Below are 24,024 nucleotides of genomic sequence, written 5' to 3'. Positions count from 1 at the left end.
CCACCCTGCCGACACCCCATCTCCAACTCCAGCCCCCTAGAACCACACCAGGACACTTCTGGTTGTGTCATTCTCCCAGTTTGTGGTATTCTGTTACTACAGCTGCAGCAAATGCACACACCCAACAAGAGATCCACATGTCAGAGAAAGCCTCCCACCCCGGGTGCCCCCTAGGGAGAAGCATGGTAACACCAGCTAAATGTCCTCCAAGAAATGCTGCCAGCCCCCTTCAGCATCTCAGCTACTCCTACCCATCAGAAGGTCCTTCCTTCATCCCATCTCAATCTCACCTGCTGGGAGCCCAGCCCATTCGGTTTTATTTCGCCCTCACGAGCGACAATAATCAACTGGAGTGTCCACCTCCAGATAGCAATCCTTTCTTGTCTAAAAATGCCCAGCACAGAGAGTTGACAGCTCCCACCCTCCTGCTCCAGGTAAATCTTCCACTCACAGCCCCGCCCCACGCCCAGATGCTCAGTCCTCCACACATCCCCGGGGAAGTGACCTTTCTGGTGATGTCCCCATGCTGGACATGATAAGGCCTCCTTCTCCACCCACCCCCCAGCTCTCAGCCATCCCTCCCCCTAGTCTCAAGACTCATAACCCCATCCTGAGAGACGGCGTGTGTTGCTGTGCCCACACCTCGCCTCTTCTCCAGACACGGGAGCCGCAAGGACTGAGAAGCCTCGGCTGTGGAATCGCAGTGACCGGGGAGAAGGCCTGATTGCTTGTGCATAGCTGCTGAAAGGGGTCTTGACATTTTAAGTGCTCGTCAGAGTGAGGAATGACAGCAGCAGACAATGAGACACTTCCTCTTTGCCTTTTGCTGGCTATTAATAAGTGTTTCTGATTCTGCAGATGTGGGAGATTCTGGGCCACTGGGTTGGGGTGTGCTATATTTTTTTCTCACTTTGTCTATCTCTCGGCCCTCGCTTCCTCTTCTCCTCCCTGCCCCCCCCCCCCCTTAGCTGCCAGCCTCGTTCTCTCCAGGCACTGTGGGCTGTTTGTCTTGGAGCTGCATTGGTGAATGCTCAGGAAATGGCATGAGGAAGCTAGTAATTGATCTGCTGGAGTCTCAACTGACTGCTCTGTCCCAGGCACTTCCCTGGGGCTGGACAGGAGTGCAAGAGAGATTAGGGCTGGTGCAGGAACAAAGCAAGTGTGAGGCTGGGAGTAGGAGAAAGGCAGCCCATAGGCCCTTCATAAAGAAATGTACTCATTACCTGACTTATGTAACCCCTCTGTGTATCACCTTTACAATAACGGTTTTTTAAAAAGCGTGCTGGTGGCTCACACCTGTGATCCTAGCTACTCAGGAGGCTGAGATCTGAGGATCATAGTTCAATGCCAGCCTGGGCAGGAAAGTTCATGAGACTCTTATCTCCAATGAACCTCCAGAAAACTGGAAGTGGCTCAAGTAGTAGAGCGCTTGCCTTGAGCTGTAGAGCTGAGGGACAGCGCCCATAGCCTGTAGATGCTATGAGTCAGGAACCAGGACATGGGGATAGACAAGCCCAGAGAAAACCAGAAGCTACATTTCCCAGTGTTCCTTTCTCTGCTTGCCAATCTTCCCTCCCCTTCTAGATCCTTCCATCAGGGAGCCCACTAGAGGATATGAGTTCCACCATATTGAATCTGGACAGGATGCTGTGACCCCTAGCCTCAAGGAAAAAAAATCCTGTGTCTGAATCCAAGAGGGGGCCCTTTGGCATCCCATGCTCCCTGCCTGCTTCCTTAGATTTTGGGTTAGAAGCTTGACCTCTTCCCCCATCAGGAGGAACAACCACTCGAAGGTGCCCAGGGCCTCCATCACCCTCCTTTAAGTCGTAGTCAGGGCCCCTCCTCTGGGCCCTGACACCTCTTCTCACAAGGCACCTTTGTGGCTTTAATTTCACACTGTTTGAACAGGAAGGAGACCATGAACTGATGCCCAGGAAGGAGGGAGGTGAGAAGAGCACAAAGGACATGTCTAGCCTACAGATGTGCTCCCAACTGTGAGCCCTGGCCCTGTGAGGAAAGAATCGATGCTCAGGGGAGCCATGGGAAAGTAAGAGGAGCGCACACCCCAAGCCCCCCCTCCATTTCAGGGCCACTTGGCTCCCTAGGTCCTCGTCCCCTGCCTGGCTTCCCTGGAGTCCAGCTCCAAAGCCTTATCCCAGGCCCACAGCCTTTGGTTCTCTTTATTCTGATTCAATTACATACACAATATGAGCTTTGCAAACAGAAAATTACACGCTGCAATAATTGAATTCTTTCCTGGACTTGAAGCTTGCTGAGCTGTGGTGCGGAGCAGCTCCCAGATATGGAGCCTTGCCCCGGGGCCCCACCTTCACCTAGCAAAACCATAACCCACATTTAAACATCATTTTACAGCTAATGGTGCTCTGACTTCCGCCATCTCCCTTGAATTTCACAGCTCTGTGAAGTAAGATATACACCCGGCCTTCCGTATCGGTGGGATCTGCATCCACGATTCAACTAACCATGGATGAAAGATATTTGGGAAGAAAAAAAAAGTTCATCTGTGCTGAGCATGTGCAGAATTTTCCTTCCCTAAACCATACTGGGGACCTCTATTGACATGGAAGGTACATTGATTAGGTATTGTAAGCAATCTAGAGATGATTGACGTACATGAGAGCATTTATATGCAAATACTGCACTGTTGAAGGTAAAGAAATTTGAGCCTCTCTGAGAATGCCCTGGAACACCAAACTCCATGAATGGTACTTCACAAATGGAGAAACAGAAACAGAAAATAATTACAAGTGTGTTTGAGGTGACACAAAACATGTTTCACAGCCTAAATACAAGTTTTCTTTTCTTTTCTACTTGTATTATCTTTTACTTCAATTGAACACATACAAGCCATCCCAGAAATAATTAAATTTTTTTTCTAATTTACTTTATTGTTGTTTTAAAGGTGATGTTCAGAGGGGTTACAATTACAAGTTAGGTTTTGAGTACATTTCTTTTTGAACAGTGTCACCTAGTCCCTTGTTTTCTCCCAGCTTTTTCCCTCCTCTCCCTCTCCCCCTACAAGTTATATAGTTCATTTTCAACAGTGTTTAGTGAATATCACTATGCATTAGTTCACCCTTTGTCACACCATATCTGTGCTTTCTCTTCCCCTCCCTACAACAGATAAACTTAAAAAATAAGACAAAGGGTACAGAAATAAAAAACATTGACAAGAGGGGAAAATCAGGGAAAAAAAACCTACAAAAAGATAAAAAGCCTCTTGTTTAATTTCTTGGAGTTCATTTTGATAAGCATCATTTTATATGATCATGTGCACATACCTATTGAGCCCTAGTGATCCTCTTCTAAGAATATCTTCCTTTGGTCTCACTGTGTGAATATTTAAAGTCCTGTTTTTTTTTGTTTTTTTTTTTTTTTAACTATCCATTGAGTTTACTTGTAGATTTACAGGCACATTCTAATGATTACAAATGAGGGAATCCATGCAACCTGTATTTCTTAGGGCCTAGCTTACTTCACTTAATGTATTTTTTCCCAAGTCTTTCTATTTCCTTATGAATGGGGCAATGTCATTCTTTCTGATGGAAGCATAGAATCCCATTGTGTATATTTACTACATTTTCTTGATTCATTTATACACTGAGGGGCCTCTGGGTTGATCCCATATCTTGGCTATGGTAAACAATACTGCAATGAACATGGTTGTACTGGTGGCTTTAATGTGGCCTTAAAGCCAGGTTTTCAGAGACAAATCTCATGTGTTCTTCAGCCTAGCCTGATCCCCATTTCCTGCCAGCTTCAACTACCAGTTGTCCCAGCTCTCCTTGTGCCCATGGTTCAAAGGGGTCCCCATGGACCCCCCACAAGCCCATGTCTGTAAGGATCCACAGCTAGATATACAGTTGTACTTGTTTCCAAACACAAACTAAAGCCATTGTTTCCAGATCTATGAGAGTTACTTACAAACACTGATCAGTGTTGGGCACCTTAAAGAGAAGGACCCACCACACGGGCCTTAACTCTTTTCATCCCTTTGACTTTGGTCTATGTCCATCAAGCCCTACCTCCATACTCAACTAGTAAGTTATTTGATAAAAATCCCTAACACAGCCAGGCTAGGGTTCCAAGAAAAACTCAAGCCTCTCAATAAGTCAACTACTTTTATTTCATTTCCCCTGCTCTTCCCGTAAAGTAAAACCAAGTACAAATTTCTTAGGCCTGAGGTAAGCACAGCTGGAATTGCCCTTGACTAGCCTTCCCTGCCCCCACCAATACTATTAGGTCTCTCATTTGGCCCTCATAGACATTAATGAAACAGGGACTCTTATTGGTCTTTTAGAGATGGGGAACTGGGACATACAGCAGCAAAGATGTTCCTTCAAAGCCCTTCTCCAAATGTAGAAAAGAACCCAGGTCAACCAACTACAGGGTCTGGATCATAATCACTGACCCTTCCAGCTGCTTAGAGAAATAGCACATCATTTCATCTTGCATTCATCTAGCCTTTCTTTTGAACTGGACTATTAAACTTCTTCCTTAAGTGACTACTTGATTTTGGTCTTTTTGCCCGTTAAATCCATCCTGTATACTCAGCTAGCAAGTTACTCAATATACATTCTCTGACAAAGCCATGCTCAGGCTCCAAGAAAAACATAACACTTCTATTCCTTGTGGAAAAGTGAAGTTCAGGCTACAATGAGTTTAGCAAAAGGTGCTCTTTGCCTGATCCCACCTTGCCTCTGGAGCCCCATCATCCATCTCTTTCTTCTTGCATTCTTCTCTACAAGTTTGCCAAACTGCTTAGAATTCCTTTCCCAAACAGCAGGTTTCGCACACGAGTGTTTCTGTGTTTGCTTCTCCTCCCAGAGTTCCATTCCTACTTTGCTGTGGCTTTGTCTTATGTCTTTATTGGTCATCCTCCTCTCCAGAAATCTTTTGTAAGCCTTAGATGGGCTCTTCTTCTATGCTGGGATCCCATAGTCCCCTGAGCACAGCTCTGAGACGTTGGCCGCCTGCTGCTCTGTCTGAACCCCCTAGCCCTGGCCCTCAATTCTGGACGGGGAATTCATTACACAGACACTGTGTCTCAGCACCTAACATAACTTCTGGCAATCATTAAATTTATGTCATAAGTCTGTCTAGCACCAGCAAGTCCTTCTAGCACTAGTTAGCTGAGTGACACAGCTTCATAGCCTTATAAGATATTCCCTGGGGTCCTCTGACCCCAGTAAACGGGAATTTATGGCAAATTCTCCTAAGTTTTCCTAGAGTTGTAGGTTCCAAAAGAAACTATTTCTTGAAGCTAAAGAACAATCCCAGAACTTGACAAAATTGTTTTTACCTACTTTGCCAACTTACCAATTTCCTAAAGGCCCTGAAAAATAGGAAGGCAAGTTTGAGAAAAGTGTCAATTCACCTGTCTGTCAGGACTACCCAGACATACAGGTAAAAACAAGGCAGAGAAGCCAAAAGTCCTCCCTTTTATGAACCTGACACAAGTTACAGTCATGAAAGGATTCCTGGTCAAACCAAGACATGCTCTCTGGCCTAGACATAAAATATCCAGGATGTCAATTCTTTGCGAATAAATCTATAAATATTAAATGTGCGCCCAATCAAAATCCCAACAAGGTTTTTCAAGGAACTTGACAAGTTGATTTTTGAAATTTATGTTGAAAAGTAAATATCAAGAAAATCAAGAAAAAGAAAAGGAAAAGAAGGAAAAGGAAAGGGGACTTGCTTTCTCAGATGTTGAAACGGACTACAAATTTAGAGTGTTTAAACAAGTACACTCTAATGCATTGTCTGAGGTTGTGTTGGGTCCACCATAGTATGGTTGAGTGACTACTGACACAAGTGTATAATTTGCAAAGCCAAAAATATTTTTCTGGCGAGAGCTGAGGTTTGGGGTATAAATTCACATTTATGTAGATACCTTACTTGAATAAAAAATATATAGTTGTTTTGCATTATTATATATATATATATATATATATATATATCATTACTAGATGAATCATGGAAGTTGTAAAATGATATATATATATATATATGTCTATGTAATGCATAATATCATTGGAGAGAAGATTGCTGATTATTTTTGTAAGAACATATTAATTTGTTATGCAATTAAAAGCTTTATTACTACTTACACCAACAGTAGCTAAACAAATCCTACCCCCACCCCCTTCCATTTGGACCAGGCAAGTCTGTTCTACTAGGCTCTATAAGTTGGTCTAGTATTAGAGACCACTGTTTCTGTAGTCTGCTTCTTGGCTTTATGGCATTCCTTAAAACTAGGAGCTATGTCTTTGTTGTGGGCACTCTTGGTTTTGCGTTCCAGTCTTTAATCCCTTTTTGGCAATTACACTGACTTAGATTTAAGCCACAGGTCACATCAGTGCCCTCTGGGGACTCTGCTTTTGGGGCAGAGTCTAAAAAAAACAAGGAAGAGAGGAAGCCAGCTCTGCCATGTTTTTGGACTCTCCGTGTAGGAGAAGCAGAGAAAACTGGGTTGGGAGAGAAAAAAAGGGAAGAATGAAAAAGCTCACAGAAGAGAGACAAGAAATGAATCCTGCTGTCCTGTGAGGATCTGATTCTGGATGACAACAATCGCTTGGTAGTTTTTGTTTTGTTTTGTTTTTTGTCGGTCATGGGGCTTGAACTCTGGGCCTGAGCACTGTCCCTCAGCTCTTCAGCTCAAGGCGAGCGCTCTACCACTTGAGCTACAGTGCTACTCCCGGTTTTCTGGAGGTTTATTGGAGATAAGAGTTTCACGGACTGTCCTGACAGGGCTGGCTTTGAACTGTGATCCTCAGATCTCAGCCTCCTGAGTAGCTAGGATTACAGGCATGAGTCACTGGTGCCCGGCTTGCTTGGTAGTTTTCATAGAAAGGGCATCTCTGTGTCTTTATGATGAACGCCTGTGCCTTTTATTGTCTCTGGCTGGTTTCTGTTGCTTACAACCAGACGAATTCTAATTAGCATTGTAGAGTTGATCGCTTTTGTACCTCCCAAGCACCTACCCATAGCAAAACCTGCTTCCTAGTATATGCTCATCAAGATGATAAATTGAATGGAATGAGGTCATCCCAGCCTCTGCTGGGTATTTCTAGTGTTTCCTGCCTATCACCTCATAAGACATCCACGCACAGATGAGCTCTGCCAGAGTCTGTCTCTTAGATGATGGCCAGGCCCCAAATTGACTTCAGCCCTGGAGCTTCTGTAGTCTTAGAAGTGATTCCACAGGACTGTGCATTGATGAGACGCTACATATTATTTTGCTGAGTATTTAAGAGAATTCGTTATCTGTAGGGAGCTGCTTAGAAATGACTCCAATATGTAAACTCTTGGCTACTAAAGGTTGGTGAGTGTGACATTCGTTAATACCTGCAATTTAGATTGCCAACGGGAAGCCCTAAATATAAAACATTACCACAGCACAAAGCACACAGTTCCTCGGTCACTCCTACAGTCTCTCCGTGACTGTGAATTACTCATCCTCAAGGGGCAGCTGGCAGCCCTAGAACTTGGAATTGAACTGCAGACTTTGCAAAGTCAAGTGGAAAGGAAGACACTTGCGGCGCCCTGAAGTTGGGGAGATACCTTCGAAGGGATCAGCTAGTCTAATCTCCTCATTTTTACAGATAAGCCACCCTAAATCCCTTCTGCAACAAGTGAAACATTAATAAATAAATAAAACAAAGTCAATTTTTACCTATGAGGAAACAGAGACTCAAAGCGGTTAAGTGGCCAACCCGAGATCGGGTTCCGGAGAGAAATAGAGCCCTAAGCACCCTTCACAGCCGGCACACCTTACCCCACACCCGGCCACTAGCAGAGAAGCAGCACACTGGAGACAGTGTCCCTAGGTGCTTAGAAACTTCTCATCTTCTCTCTGAGAACAGCAGGCACAGGCTAAAGGCCATTTGTTAAAAGCCAGGAATCTAGAAACAGCTGAACTAATCAAAGCTTGCAATTAGAGAGCATACATCTGCCAGACTGCCCACCCGGAACTGTTTTCCCAGCTGACCCTCCTCCCCAAGCGCACCCAGGAAGTCAAATCAATACCAGAGTGAAATGCTCCTCCTCCCCCCCCCCCCTTTTATTTGTAAAGGTTGAATCTGTAGAACTGTAAAGGGACAGTAATCGATTTGAGCACCATATGGGTTTTATGTGCATTGACAAATCTAACTTCTCTATAAACTCTGGAGTCTTCCCTTCTTTCGTGAAGAGACAGGAAAATCGTCTCTCTGTGTGATGACCAGACAACACACCTCACCCCTCTCTGATGAATTTTTCCCCAGGCTTTTCTGGTTGGTAGAGCTAACTCTTCAACCACAGCCATCTCTGATTGCCCTGGGTGGAGGGTGAAAGCCACAGGCTGTTTGTAATGTGAGGTGGAGGCGAAGGCAAAGTCCTAATAAGCCTGAGCTTAAAAAACCAGCTGAGCCAGGTGCCCGTGGCTCACGCCTATAATCCTAGCTACTCAGGAAGCTGAGATCTGAGGATCACAGTTCAAAGCCAGCCTGGTCAGGAAAGTCTGTGAGACTCTTATATCCAAAGAACCACTGGAAAGACCTGAAGTGGCGCTGTGGCTCAAAGTGGTAGAGCGCTAGCAAAAAAGCTCAGGAACAGCATCCAGGTCCTGAGTTCAAGCTCCGTGGTCACCACTAACACCAAAAGACCAGATGAGACGGGGGGGGGGGGGGGGGGGGGGGGGGGGGGGGGGGGGAGTTGTGAGCTGAGTTCAGATCCTTCCAGAGTTGCAAGGATCTGAATGTTTAATTTTTTCCTGAGTTGTATGTGGCAAGAAAGCCACCCTGAAGGGTGACAATAACCTGTACAAGAAGTCACCAAGAAAATTGAGATGAGACCTAGAAAGATGGGACAGCAATTCAATCCTGAAGAAACCAATCCAGCCGAGAAAGTGGAGACTCCAGCCCGCACCTCCCCACTGCCCGCCGGCATCTCCTCCAAATAGAATACTTCTTTACTCCGTGGCTCTGCTTCGATGCCCAGTTTCCGATGTCTTTCAAACATAACGTTTATCTGGCTTTGAAGGTCTTATTCTGGGGACATTTCTTATTTCCCTTCTTTTCTTCTTTTAAAAAGAAAAAGAAAGAAAGAAAGAAAGAAGAAGAAGAAAAAAAAAAACCCCAGCAGCTTTGACTAGTCTGAGGGTGACACAAACGGCTGATTTTTATGCAACGTGGCAAATGCCTTTCAGCGACACAATGGCAGGTTCTTTGACAATGTCATGCATCTATTCAAAACAACCTGCATGCCAGTCAGAGGCCTAGGCGTCTGAACAGCTCTTGTTCTCCGTGGTGATAAGCCATGTTAGATTTTCCCATTCTTTTTGAGAAATAATTCGGGCCTCTCTCTCTCTTTTTTTTTTAAGTCCCCTGCTTTTTTTGATTATATACTTTTTTCACCTCTTGCCTCTCTGCCGAACAATAGGACCTGTCCCTGTTTGATTCCTTACGTGATGGTTGTGTCGTAACAACTTGAGAAAGAGAGAAAAGGAGAGTAAGGACATGCTGGTGGATGGGAAGAACGCTGGGACTTAGCAGCTCCTGCTGGGTACTGGCTGGGAGGATGGACCGCAGGAAGGAGGGGCTGGGAGATTCGCGGCGATCATTTCCATGGGTCAATCTGTACAGCTCCTTTTGTCGGGAGCTGGGAACGCAAGTGGATAGGGCTAATTACCGGGCCTTCTGTTCCTCTGTCTGTGCCACTACTGCAAGCCCTCTCCCCCCCTGGAAAGAACATTTGCTTCTTGCCCCTGCTGAAACAATGACAGATTAAAAAGAGGGTGCAAGCTGGGCACCGGTGGCTCACACCTGTAAATCTAGCTACTCAGGAGGCTGAGATCTGAGGATCCTGATTCCAAGCCAGCCTGGGCAGGAAAGCCTGTGAGATTCTTGTGTCCAATTAAACACCAAGAAGCTGGAAATGGAGCTGTGGCTCAAGTGGTAGACTTTTAACCTTGAGAAACAAACAAACAAACAACAAGAAAAACAGGGACAGTACCCCAGGCTTTGAGATCAAGCCCCAGGTTGTCTCACACACACACACACACACACACACACACACACACACACACACACACACACACACACACACACACACACACACACACACGGGAGCAAAACAGACACAGTGAGAAGGATAGAATAGGAAAGGTATAAAGCCACCCAGCTTTGCAAACAAGATCAAAGGTCATCACTACCTTCCATTCCCAGCAGGTTTCCTAGCTAGAAGTTACTGGGTTTTTTTCCCCAAGTCTTTCCTTTTGGCAGTATTTATTAGTCATTGTTATCTAATAAACTGCCTCACTGCTTCAAGGCTTAAAGTAAACAGGATTTGCCTCCACCTCCGGAGTAGTTAAGATTACAGGGCTGGTACTTGGGGTTGAACTCAGAGCCTCGGGCTTGCTCAGCACTCACTCACTTGAGCCACGCCCCCATTAGCTCATTTGTTCTGTTTTTTGGATAGAATCCCATCTGACTTTGCTTGGACTGCTATCTCCCTACTTTCAACTCCTGGGTAGCTAAGATGACAGGCATGCACCCTCAGGCCTAGCTCGTGAGCTACAATTTATTTACATCATAGTACTTCTGGGGAGATTCTGGGCTGGGTTGGGCTGGGTTGGGCTGGGTGGATGTTAGGCAGGTGGAGGTGGGTTGGGAGAGTCGGGGTATGGGTGGCCTCACTCACAGGATGGAAGAGATGGGGGTTTGGGTTGGTTACATACTCTTGGGGCAAGAGAACAACATGGAAGTCACAGGCTTGCCATCTGATAACAAGTGGCCAAAGAAAATCACACAGCCAACTTAGCTCAAGGTAGACAAACATACTCCTGGAGACCACCACTGCATCTGAGGTTAGAAAAAGGCCATTAGAAAAATGGCCATTAGAAAAAGGTTTCATTTGCTTCCAATTCAATGGCCTCTCCCCTCCCCAGGAGCCAAGACCCCGAGTTAAGCCACTGTGTCAAAACTTCAGAGTCCCGGACCCAGTCATTCTCACAGATTGCTTTCTGTTAAATTGTGCCTGTTATTCTTCTGCTGTAAGTCCTTTGTTGTTGTTGCTAAATGTGGCAGAGTTTTCAGAGCTGGCTAGCTCTACTCTCTTTGTGGCTAAGAAAAATCAAGGCTTGGAGGAGTAAGAAGGCCCAAGCAACTTCACTAGCCCCAGTTCCCGACTGGATGTCGAGTCCTTCGGTTTGTAGGTTAGCCCCTCAGGAAGTTCTCATGCTCAAAATGAAAAGGAAGATAGCTCAAAGCTGTTGTGCTTTGTGACTTGCTACTAGCAGCTGACGACTCAAAGCCGTTCTCACACCAAAACACACACCAAAGAGAGGCCACCGAAGGGGTGCAGAAAGAGTAGGTGTCCTCAGACCTCTGAGGTGAATAGACTTCCCTGTCTGGGCAGAGTCTGACTCTTGAGTTTCCTAGCAGCTGAGGCAAAGAGGAGAGATGCATGGAAGTAGGCAGGTTTTTGTTTTCAAATCAAAGGAAGCACACAAACTCACTTGTTCAGACGATCTAAGTTTTGCTGCCACAGAACACCAGTAGGCATTTGCTGGATGTAATTCTCTCTCTCTCTCTCTCTCTTTCTCTGTCTCTCTGTCTCTGTCTCTCTCTCTCTGTGGAACACTGAACAGCATTTTTGAGTGAAATCTCTCTCCTGGTTGATTTGCTATGCCCCTCACTCCCCACTCCACAGTGCCTGGCACGGTGCTGGGTTACCTGCAGCGGGTGTACGGTCAATGTCATGCACTGATTGGTCAGTGGAGACAGCTGTTTTGACTTCTCACCAGGCTCTATTCATGGGTGAGTGTCCAGGGCTATTTGGAAGCCTAAAATAATCAATTTGGTACTGACTGGATAACAAACCTCTTTTCAATAGCTCTAGAATCCGAGGTTCCCTCCACTGAAGAAATGCAATCTGGGTTTCATCTGGAAAATCAGTGCAGATTGAACTCAGAGCCTCAGGCTTGCTCAACAATCTCTCGACCACTTGAGCTATGCTCCCCAGCCCTTTTGCATTGAATTTGATGTTCAGATAGAGTTCCATCCGACATTGCTGGGTGCCAGCCTGGGACTTCCCGAGTAGCTGAGGCGGTGGAGGTAGGACATGACAGGTACGGTAGGCATGCACCACCATGCCTGGCCTAGCATCTGTTCCTGAGTGGCATTGGGCAGATTCTTTCACTCACCTGAATATCCACCTGTCTTCTTCCCTGCTCAAGTACTTTGGGGGCCAGTCAACAATATATAGGGAACACTTTTTAGTACTAATGAAAAGCAATCTTAGTGTGTGTTGAGCGACAAAATTTTTCGGAACTAGAAATGTTACATTTCTTTTGAATTATTTTTATTAATTAAATGCTTATCAAGTATTTTTATTATTTTGTAAGAGTCACATATATATTATGAGAAATCTTGGTTATGTTTCAGATACATGTCACATTCATAATCGGCAGGCAATTTTATATAGCGTTCCTTTGTTTTTTTCCCTTGATGCCAGTCCTAGGGCTTGAACTCAGGGCCTGAGCATGATCCTGTATTCAAGGCTAGCACTCTACCACTTGAGCCACAGCTCCACAGTTTGGTGGTTGATTAGAGACAAGAGTCTCACCAACTTTCCTGCCTGTGCTGGCTTCAAATTGTGATTGTCACTAGATCTCAGCCAACTGAATTGCTAGGATGACAAGTTGTGAGTCACTCATGCCCGGTCATCCTATAGCATTCTTAGGGTGCTGGCATTTGGACCTGTAATTTGTTCCTTGTGATCAGGGGTGGGATTTTCCATTCTGACATTGTATCAGATTTGGGAAATGTTTAGGTTTGGGGCTTTGGATTAGAGATACTCAACCTGTTGTACCCCTAAACCCTCTGTGCAGAGCTCAGCTAAACCTGACCTTTAACCTTAGAACTTGACCATCCAACTCTACCTAAATGGTGTGTTATGTGATAATAGGTGCTGGGGGGGGGGGGGGGGCGGGAAGAGAGAAAGAGAGGCAGCTGCCATTGGCCTGGCTTATAGGTGAAGTGCTTTAAGCTCCTGCACTGCAGCCTGCACTTGAACTTGGTCTGCGCTAAGGGTCTTAAATTCTGAGTGCACAGAAATTGCCTAGTCTTGTTAATATGCAAATAAATCCGTTCGTTCAGGGGAGGGATGGGGAATCCAGATCTCCAACAAGCTCCGGGGGCCAGGCCAACACTGCCAGTTCAGGGACCAACCAGGAGTTCTAGTAGAGCCCACGGAACCTGGTAGCATGCTGAGGGTGAAGTTTCTCATGCAGGCCCTGCCCTTCAGAGCAGGTGGCCAGGGGGAGGTCCAGGCATGTGAAATGGGAGCTTCCTGCCCTTGTCTGGCAGCCTTCCACAAAGGAATTTCCTGACCTTCCAAGGGACTTAAATTCGAATTCTGCATTCTACTGCTCCATGCATAAGTGTCCAAAAGGGGCAGGCTGTGAAGCAAAGAGGCTTCCCACCGCGTTTATCTTTCCCTTGCTTTTTGAGAATGACCTGGAATTTCTCTTTATTATACATAAGCAAATAAAAACTGTACTTAGCAGTGGGGCACCCTGCAATGTTTAGATACATGTGTCCACCGGGGAGTGAGGAAATTCACACCAAAGCCCTCACGCACTTCTTTATGATGAATCTTTCGAAAATCCGTTTTTCCTCCTAGCATTTTAAAACAGTTATATCTATGTTTCCTGTCGCTTCTTAGTTATTTGTTTACTATTTTCTTGGCAATACTAAAGGATGGACTCGGAGTCTCATGCTTGCTAGCTAGCTCTACCACGGAGCCTCTAGCCATTTTTATTCTAGTTGAGACAGGGTCTCGCTTTGTGCTTGATCCATTCATCAACTGGGGCCCTGCTGTAGCTGAGATGACAGGCCTACACCACACATTGAGGTGCGGTCCTGTGAGCTTTCTGCCCAGGCTGGCCTGGAAACTCCTAATCTTAGCTTCCCATATCACTGAGAAGACAGGCATGCAGTACTATACCCAGCTACAAGTTAAAATAAAAGGGTCTTGTGAGTTCCCCCCACCCCCTCAGACTGGCCTGAAACTATGATCCTACAACTCCCAATCTCCCAAGTAGCTAAGATCACAGGCTTGTACCACCACACCCGGGTTTTGCTATGTAGACAGTTTTGCTTTGTAGTTCAGGCTGGCTTAAAATGTATTACATCGCTCAGTCTGGATTACAAGAGTATGTCACAATGCCTAGTGACTTTCTCCACCATGTTAACCCCTCTCCCCCCAAACCCCCTCAGGAATGAACCCTACTAAATACAATCATAAACATTACTTAGCAGAACCGGTAACACAGATGATGTTGCTAATTCCTGCCTGCAAATGACAAAGACGGAGGCACAGAGCCAGCAAACAAATGTCCTTAGGTGATACAGCCTATACAAAACAAATCCAAGCTGGGCACCGGTGGTGCACACCTGTAATCCTAGCTACTCAGGAGGCTGAGATATGAGGATCCCGGTTCAAAGCCAGCCAGGGCAAGAAAGGCCTCCAATTAACCACCCCCCCCCCCCCCCCCAACTGGAAGTAGAGCTGTGGCTCAAAGTGGTAGAGCACTAGCCTTGATGACAAAAGCTCGGGGACATTGCCCAGACCCTAAGTTCAAGCCCCATGACCACCCCCACACAAGTAAGCCTGGTTCAAATTTAGCTCCAAAGTCTGCATCTTTAGAGGACATTGTATGAGCTTACAGAGAATATGGCAGAGAATGGTCTGGCCTTAGCACAGGGTCCAGCAGGCGTAGCGAGAGAGGGTGCTGGGAATGGGAAGGGGAGTAAGGAAGGGGGGGTCCCGACTGAGGAGAGAAAGGACCCAGTGCAGCCCCGACTTCCCTTCCACCCTACCACAAGCTGCCCTGTGCCCTGAAAGTCAGTCTCATGTCTTCAGGGAGAGAGCTGGTGGTTTACTGAGATACTAATCACCTACTTAGGAAACTGACAGTGTGGGGCTTTTCACCTAAAAACAGGTTAACTTATGTCACGGGCTTTTTCTTTTTCTTTTAATTTTTCAAGGTGCAATCAGACATGGCAACTTCTCATGAGTAACCTTGGATTTATGTGCTGATCGGATGCATTCTTCAGCTTCCTAAGTGCTTCAAATGTACACATTTTCACTTGAAAAATCACCAGGTTTGTCTAAAGAAAAACTTTCAAACATAAAACATGAAAGCTCATTTGAAGAGAGGAATTCTCCAATGGAGTGAACCTAGCCTGTCATAAAAAAGTAAACTAGTCATACTTATGAGAATTAGTCATACTTATGAGAACCAGATCTGTGTGTATACACATACATGTGCATACCTATATGCACATGCATGTAAATATATTTACATGTAGATATACGTGCATACATATATTTATATATTTTATATATGTATATTTATATGTACAGATATGTGCATATTTATATATTATATATGTATTTATACATGCATGTATGTGCATATATGGTCAGATTATAGCAGAGGAGATGATGAATATCTGAATATCCGAGGCTGGATGTCTGTGCTCCTCATGCCTTGGGGAGCTGGGGGAAGTGATGTTCAGCTCTCTCCCAAAGAATGTATTTTGAAAAAATTTAAAAAAACTTCTAAATAAAGCACTCTAGAGAAACACACTTATACCTCCAAAGAATTACTCAAATAAGAGTGACATTGTCAGCTATTTATTTTAAAAGCCTTTTTTTTTTAATCCTGAAGGAGGAGAAGAAAAACAAAAATCTCTCCACTCTACCACGCTCCACCAAAAGCCTGTGGGTAAATTCTTACCGAGCTTATTTCTTCTCAGGAGGTGAGCCTGACTCCTAGGTAGCAGGTGATTGCTATTCCCCCCACCTCTCCCCTCTGTCTTTTCCACTTCCAGCTAAATTCTCTGTCTGCTTCTGAAACACACACACACACACACACACACACACACACACACACACACACACACGCACACACACAGAGCTGGTGTGGATGGTAATAAAGGCTTACTTGTAGGGTACACAGTGGTTCTTAATCAAATTTCCTAGAAGAGCTACAGAGACCCAGTCCCTTCTCTCTTTCTGTCTTAGCTGCCCAGCCTCATGATATGAACAGACCTCCTCCTCCCTACTCCCACCATGACATAGTGTGATATCACAGGCCCAAGTCGACAGGGCCAAGCAACCATGGAATGAAACCTTTGTAACAATGAGTCAATGTAGCTCTTTCCTTCTTGTCGATGTATGATGCTAGTTTGTCATCATGATGGATATTCTGTGACTAACATAGAGGAGGAAGAAGAAAGAAGAGAGCAGTTGGAGAAGAATGGCAGCGTAGTAGGATTACGGTTTGGACCTCAGGCTTCTAGCTCATGTATCCTTTAAGAAATCTTTCCCTTTTCGGGCTCATTTCTAATTGAACCCTAGCAGTGGACTCCAAGCCTTACATAGTCACAACCCAAGCAGCATTCGTTTAGCAGAAAGGCCTGGGAAGAGTGAGGTAAGGATAATCCCACAGGAAAAATAAAGTGAGTTGAGCTTTTGGTTATGAAAATGATGGAAAAATCTTTCCTGGGAAGGAAGCAGACAGTCAGTACCAGTTTGAGTTCTTAGCAGGTGTCACCTGGGATGGCTTCGACACAGAATGCACAGGTAGGGTAGTGAGAACAATGTGCATCCGCTGCCTCCACGCCCTTGTGTCAGAATCCCACCATTTCTCCACATCGGCTGGTGTTAGACTTCAGGGCTAGCGCCAATTTCTTTCTCTAATATTTGCTCAAACTGGAGAAGCAGCCTTTGTCTCCCCTTCTGGGATGCTACTTATTTGAGCGCACACCCAAGGCTAGGACAAGGGCTGGCTCACTCTTCATTTCCCTGGGGTATTTGGGACAGATTTAATAGAAAGACTGGGGAAATTACTATGACTAGATATCCCCTGGGCGGGTGGGAGGGCAGGCATCGGCTCCAGGCACCTTGCATGTCTCAGTTCACATCTCCACATTATCCTGAGGTTCTAGAAGCTGCTCAGGGATGAAGCATCTGGAGTCCCATGACTGGACACTTGGGTGAAGGTGACCGAGTATGTAGGTAGTGGATCTGGGGTTTGAACTCAGGTGCCTGGGGATGGATCTCACCCATCATTTGTACGTAGAGGCTAGATTAAACAATTGTCAGGGTTTTTTTTTTTTTAATCATGTTCAATAGGCCAAGTACAAGATGATTTGTAAAGAAAGCGGTACAATTTTCCCCCACGTCTATCTACCTGGTTGCAGGCAGCCGCCTGTCTTGTGCCCTACAAGCCTGCAGGGGGCGCCATATTTACCACCTACAGTGCCTGCAGGGTTCTTTCCGGCCAGGCTCCTGCTGACCAGCTATCAGACTCCTGTTTCCATCCTGGCCACACCCCTTGTTCCTCTAATGCTGGCTCCTCCCCCCATAGGTGGCGATACACAGGATTATGCAGCGCAGGTGAGCAGAGGCTACAGCATACTTAAGTAGCTGAGCACAAGAGATCGGGGTGCCAAGAGCTCAATAGGTCAATTATTATTGACCTCTCTCTGGGACAAAGAAAGTGTTCAACAGATGGTCATTGCTCGGTGAGTTGCTTCCTTATAAAGCATAGACTCATTCATGGCTCTTTCTCCAAACACCTCTGCTTGAATGAGCCACCCTGCCCAGAGCAGAAAATGCAACATGGTGGCAGTCAAAACTGGCTTAAGTGGGGTTCGGGGGAGGGGAGGAGGGGCAAGAAAGGATGGGGGAGAGGATGTGGCAAGAAAGATGGCATCACCCCAGGTCAGACTGGGAAGGAGCACTCTCTGGGGACAGAGCCAGCCCTCAGCTCAGCCCTCCTCTGCACAAAAAGCAGGAGATGTCAACGTATGCATTCTTCCGGCCCTGTTTCTTCCCAAGGCTGGGCACTCTGGGATGTGTGTTCCTGGTCTCACTAACCTTCATCGGCTTTCATCATTTGCCTCATCAACCCAGAGAAGGACACAGATCATCGTCAGCAATGCTAATAGCCGCACCAGCAACTCCACTGGCTTGAATCCTGGTCTGGGTCTAGAGCAAACCGTAATTCTGGACACTCTCAGATCCGTTTGCCTTAGGTGAATGGTTAGCAAATTGTCCGCCTTAAGAGCTCGCTAGAAATCACAAACAGGATAACACGAAGAACTTTAAAGATATACTTTTGTCCTGTGTATCTCTTGGGAATTGGTTCTAGAAAATACTTACCCCCTCCCCCATACCAAAACCTACAGAAACTCAAGTCTCGTGTAAAATAGCACCTGATTTGCCTTTAACCTACAGTCCTCCTTCCATATACTTTAATAAACCATCTCTAGGTTACACATGATGTGTGCTTCAGTGTAAATAGTTGTGACATTGCATTGTGGAGAAAATAATGACAAGTAAGGACAGTCTGTCCGTGTGCAGTAGGGATGCAGGTTTTTTTCTCTGAATCCTTTCAATCCGTGCTTGGTTGAATCTGCAGAGGGCTGTCTGTACTGAGCTACTCAAAAGCGAATGCAAAGGATTATACACAGCATAATCACCAATCGACCACTGTCACCAGCAACTCTTGTGGCTCCTGTATTCTAATCTGGGCCGTTCACATGCAGTTCAAGCATGGTAATACAGAAAGTCTTAAAGTAGGTATCACAGTGAAGGCCTTTTTTAAACGCCTCCTAGGCAAACGGGAAAGTATGTGCAAAGATCCCGTGGCAGGAAGCAGCCTTGACTGTGCTCTGAATTGACAAGTGACCATTGTGGCTGAAAGGTAGTGAATAGGGTGGTGAAGGGGGTCGTGATGGACAGTAGATGCTCAGAACCACTTGGTCCACGAATGGATGAATTGGTGAGCAAATGAGGTTGCTGTGCAGGTCTAGGAATCCTGAGCCTCTGACGGTATCTTGGGATTCTGATCTCTGCAGCATCATGGTTCCTAAGCAGCCTCATCCTAAACTCTATGGAGTTGCCTACTCCCTTGCCTGAAGCCTGCCAGGGAGCTCCCTTGGTGATCCGATGCCAGCCAGAGGCTTGGGCATTTCTCCCCTTCCCCCTTCCCCCCCATCTGCCCTGTCTGTCCACTCTTGCAAGCCTCTTCTCTCCTGCCCAGGCGCCCTCGGGGGAAGCACGGCCCGTGTTTATGAAAACTGAACATGTCACTCAAACCAGCAACCTCGGCCCGGCCAGGCTGGGAATCAGTCGCCACGGTTTCACCTCTCCCTTCTGTCAGTGGGCTTCACAGGGAAAGCCGGGGCTCCCGCATGGCTCTGCCCAGAGCCTCGCAGACGGTAATGAGTCCAGGGTTGGTGTTAAGCTCAGATGTCAAACAGAGTGGCCAGGGCCTCCAGGAACACCGAGAGAGCCGCGAGCTTCCCCCGCTACAAGGTCAGCTTGTGTGTAACACTTCATTAAATTGCTCAAACACTGAGCCGTGTCTTTAACCAATACCTTTAATGTCATTTTCTGCAGACTTAATAGAGGGAAATTAGCATACCTGTCAAGTCTTCCCATTTAAACTTCGAAGCAAGCCAAGTTTAAAGTGCCTCCCTCAGCCCACAGTGGATTTCGCTTCAAACTTTAGTTTAAGGAAGAGGGGGGAAAATAAAATAGAGAAGGAGGGGGAATCCTCTGCGGAGGCTGTGTGACGAAGTCCAGCACGCCATCTCTGTCTCGGCCTTCTTCCAAGCCTGGCTTCTTGTCCCCAGGAAGCAGAGACCTGGGCAAAAGGATGGAGACCCAGCAGGGTGTGGGGTGTGGAGTTGACCGTTCTCGGTGTCTCAGATTTACAGACTAGAAAGGAGCCACGGGGAGGTCAATTAGTTCACTCCTCAGCCCCACAGTGTGTGCTGGGCAGAAGACACAGAAGCCATTGTGGATGGAAAAAAAGAAGACACTGAGGCTCTCTGATCTGAACTGTGTGTCCCCATGTTCCACGTTCTGGACACCCACCCACCCCGTCCCTCACCTGCTGGTGTTAGGAAGAGGGGCTGCTTTGCCCTTATAACTGAGATAAGTACCCTAATCAATGAGATCACGGAGTGGACTCCCAGCCAGCAGCCCCCCCCCAGCCCCCACCACGTGAAGGTTCATTGGGAGATCAATGGAGACGTCGTCTCTCTCTCCAGCTTTCACCAGGCTCGGCCTCTGCTGGGGCCTCCCTCTTGGACTTTCCAGCTTCTAAAATTGTAAGCATTCCTGTCTGTCGGTTTTAGCACTCCCCACCCCCCAGCCCCCAACCTATGCCATCTTTGTTATAACAGCTGGAACAGATGCACGCAAGGGCTAACTGGGAGGATGGAGTCTTGGTCATACAGTCAGGGGTCAGGCTGTGAGGCTTTCGGAGCTAGGGCCGCGTGCCTGTGGACAGCTCAGCTTGTGCAGATAATGGCATAGCTCTGTTCTTCGCCATGGTGGGTGGGAGGGAAGAAACTGGAGCGGAAGAGGAAGCCAATAGGATAGGCGAGCACCCTGAGGGTCTGCCCAGCTTGGTGAGCTTTGGAAGTGAGCTGCTGGAGACAGGCCCAAGTCACAAGTTCCACCAGCCCAGGACCCTCAGCCAAGGGAGGGGGCGGCTCTGTCTGGGTTTGAAGTTGGTGGCTTGAAAATAGCCAATGTCTACGGCTCACGGTTCTGGAGACTGGAAGTCCAAAGAGCCATACACGGGCAGATTTGGTTTCTCTTGACGCCTTGCTACTTGGTTCACAGATGGCACTTCTCTGTGTCCTTCCCTGCTGCATGCATGAGCTAGCCCTGCGTGGACTCTCCTAATCACGAGGACTCCACCATCATAACCTTTCACTTCCCAAAGCTCCTACCAGCCATCATCCTGAAGGCTCAGACTTCAGCATGGGTTTTGGAGGGAAACAAAACCTTCAGACCATCCTGGATGGGTGTACATGAGGAGCAAGATAATTGCAAGCTTCTCCTCCTCTGTTGGAAGCAGAGAGAGAGAGAGAGAGAGAGAGAGAGAGAGTCTTATCTCAATCTGCTGGCTGGGGCAGTGAAGACCAGCACCCTGAACTCCATGATTAGGAAGGACTGGAGAGCAGGTATTCAGCTTAGCACATCCCACCTGTGACACGGGCCCAGCGGACAATGAGAGGTCAGATTCCCAGAGGGAGTGCCCGCCGGAGCCTCGGGAACTCAGCACAAGAGTCTTGGCGAGTGCAGGAAAACTGGGTAATGAATGTACTTCTGTCATTAAACTGCTAATCGTTAATTATCCCTTTAGACGTGGCATAATGTGCTACCCAGGCAAAAATAAGATTGCTTGAACTTTTCCACCAAGTTCTAGTTTTAAACAAATTACTCGCGTCAAAACTATTTACCAAAGTGAGTAATTTTAGACATTTATCAGACTCCATAACATGCTTTAATTAGCGCCAGCTAATAAAGTCCTCATGTAATTAAGCATACGTACTTCCTTGTTGTTTCCTTATTTTAAATGTTCCGTTCACACAATTTTGGGAAACGATTCTGATGCGCAACTTCTAGAATATACGCCCGGGCAGGGAGCTGTGTGCCTCTGCGCATGTGTTTCCAATGTCACGAGATGTCATAAAATTAGAGCACCCACTTAATTATTAATGTTGCAATTAGGGCAAGAACGAGGTCCTTCTCTCCTACCTCTCCCCCCCCCCAAAAAAAAGAAGTGGAAATCTGATCTCTGGCTCCGGCTGCAGTGGAAACTGGTAGCCTCTCCCTCTTGGTCCCAGAGGGGCAAAGCAGGTAGCGTGACTTGGGCTCAGATGCCCTTAGGGAGTGAGTGGGTCTATGAGGCGGCAGCAGGTTTCCCTGACACACGCTCCTCCGGAGAGGGTCTAGAGAGAGAATGGCAGCCCTGACAGCTCCCTCCTCGCTCAGAAACCTGTCACCCGAAGATCAGCATTTTAACTACCCCCTGCCCCTCAAGAAAAAAAAAAAAGGGAAGGACACCTTAATTTACCCTTCTGATTGGCTTGAGAGCTGTCAGAGTGACAGCCTGTCTCTCACGGAAAAGAGACCTGATGTTAGTTCTCAAGGCTGGCTCTGTGTGCGTTCTGTGGCTGGCTTGCTCCTGGAAATGGCAGAAGGCCTGAGATGGCTACACGGGGCCAGGAACTCTACTGTTCCCAGCTCTCACTGGCCATAAGGGTTGGGGTGAATCCCCCCCACCCCTGCTCACTACACACCCAGGACTAGATTTCCAGCTTGAAGCTGTCAGCCATAACGTCTCTTTGCCCTGACCCTGGGTGCAGCCAGTGAATGCTGCAAGGCTCAGACAGGGCCATCTGCAAATGTCACCCCGGACAAAGCTGCCCACTGCCCTGGCTCAGACACCAGACATCTCCACGGTTAACCGCGGTCCTTCCCAAAGTCTGAGACTTCATTGGACGCCACAGAAACGCCACCCAGTTTCCTTCATCTCTGGTCTTCCCGGGGCAAACGAAGTTGGTAATTTATATGACGATGACAGCGGCGGCATGAGGAGCAGTTCTCCCCCAAAGGGCTCGTATATTCCTTACTCTTTGTAAATCTACTCCCATTTTTAGTAAACATAAAAAAGCCCCAGGCCCCTTAAGACTCCCAGGGAGTCCAGCGTGCCTCCTACCTCTCTTAGAAGCCCTCATGTATGACTGACAGTCTATCTTCAGCATGTTCTTGTGAAGATTTTCGCAAACTTTCTATGTTTTTTAATGGTTTTGCAAGCATACTGTTAGTACTTATTTGCTTTTTGAAAGCACGCATACCTCCCCTAAGCTCTGACCGCCTCCCAAAGGGATATGCTTAATTCCCCTGTCCTTACAGATCTCAATTTAGAGCGGTGTTTACCACAGAGTAACCACTGGCCACACGGTCACCGACTACTTCAAATGCATCTGGTCCATGTCAGCTGGTCGGTTGTGTGCAAGTCTCATTCAGAGACTGGGGATGAAGAACAGGACATGTAAAATGTCTCAATACATTTTCTATCGATTATGTGTTGAGAGGATAATTTTGTTTTGGTGAGGTTAAATAAAATATATGGTTAAGATAGTTTAACTCCATTCTTTTTACTCTTTTCCTTTTTGATGAGGCTATTAGAAGGTTTGAAAACCAGACGTGTGACTCTCATTGTTTTCCTGGTGACTAGCACTGCCCAGGAGGGTGGCACTGAGGACAAGCAGAGGAGGAGTGTCAGCCTTGGTGTGGGTTTGGTCCTGCTTCTTGTTGTCAGTGTGGATTTGGGGCATACTTCTTTACTTCCCTGGGCCTCCCTTCCTGGAGAAGGTTGGCTACATGACCACCTCTGAGACCTGGGCCATTGGTAACCTTCAGCCATTGTATACAGTTCAATCATCGTCTCTCCAGAGACCGAAGGAAGAAGACAGATTCCTTTGCTGGCTTTAGATAGGATGCCACCACAGCAGGACGGAGCTAGGCTGTTGCAGTCATTGGCAATTATGGAGGGTTTAGGTGGCTTTGTATCCTGGTCATCCTGGATGGGAGCTCCCAAAGGTATGGCCGTCTGAACTCTGACCTTTCCACTTTCCAGGGCAAACAACACCTGGGGAGGGGCACCCCATCCTGTCCTTTAACCTATGGTGATGTGTCACTGATCAGCACAATTGGCTCTAATAGCTCCCCAGGTGGATTCCAGAGAGCAATGAGCCGAACATAAAAATCCCTTTATTATTGCCATTTCACTTTTATATACCCATCAAGCTTTCATATTTAATCTCCTACATCACAATAGCTGATCATTTTTAACATTTGACATTGATAGAGTGCCCACTGCTATTATTCTGACATACTATAAAACATTACACCCATTTGCAATAGAAAAGGCCAAGAATCAATACCCAGACCCATTTTCCACTGTGGCTGTAAATCATGAAGCACCTAACAAATTGGTTTAAGTAGAAGAAACTTCAGAACCAATGAATGGCCTGACCAATCCCACCCCTGTCAGGGCTGACAGGGACATGGAGGCCTGAGGATTGGGGCATGGGGATGATGCGGATCCGGCCTGCTCTCAAGGCAACTAGG

Source organism: Dipodomys spectabilis, unplaced genomic scaffold (assembly GCF_019054845.1).
Source record: "Dipodomys spectabilis isolate Male_0828 unplaced genomic scaffold, ASM1905484v1 ptg000076l, whole genome shotgun sequence".
NCBI classification, from domain to species: domain Eukaryota; kingdom Metazoa; phylum Chordata; class Mammalia; order Rodentia; family Heteromyidae; genus Dipodomys; species Dipodomys spectabilis.
This window is presented reverse-complemented; position numbering follows the sequence as displayed.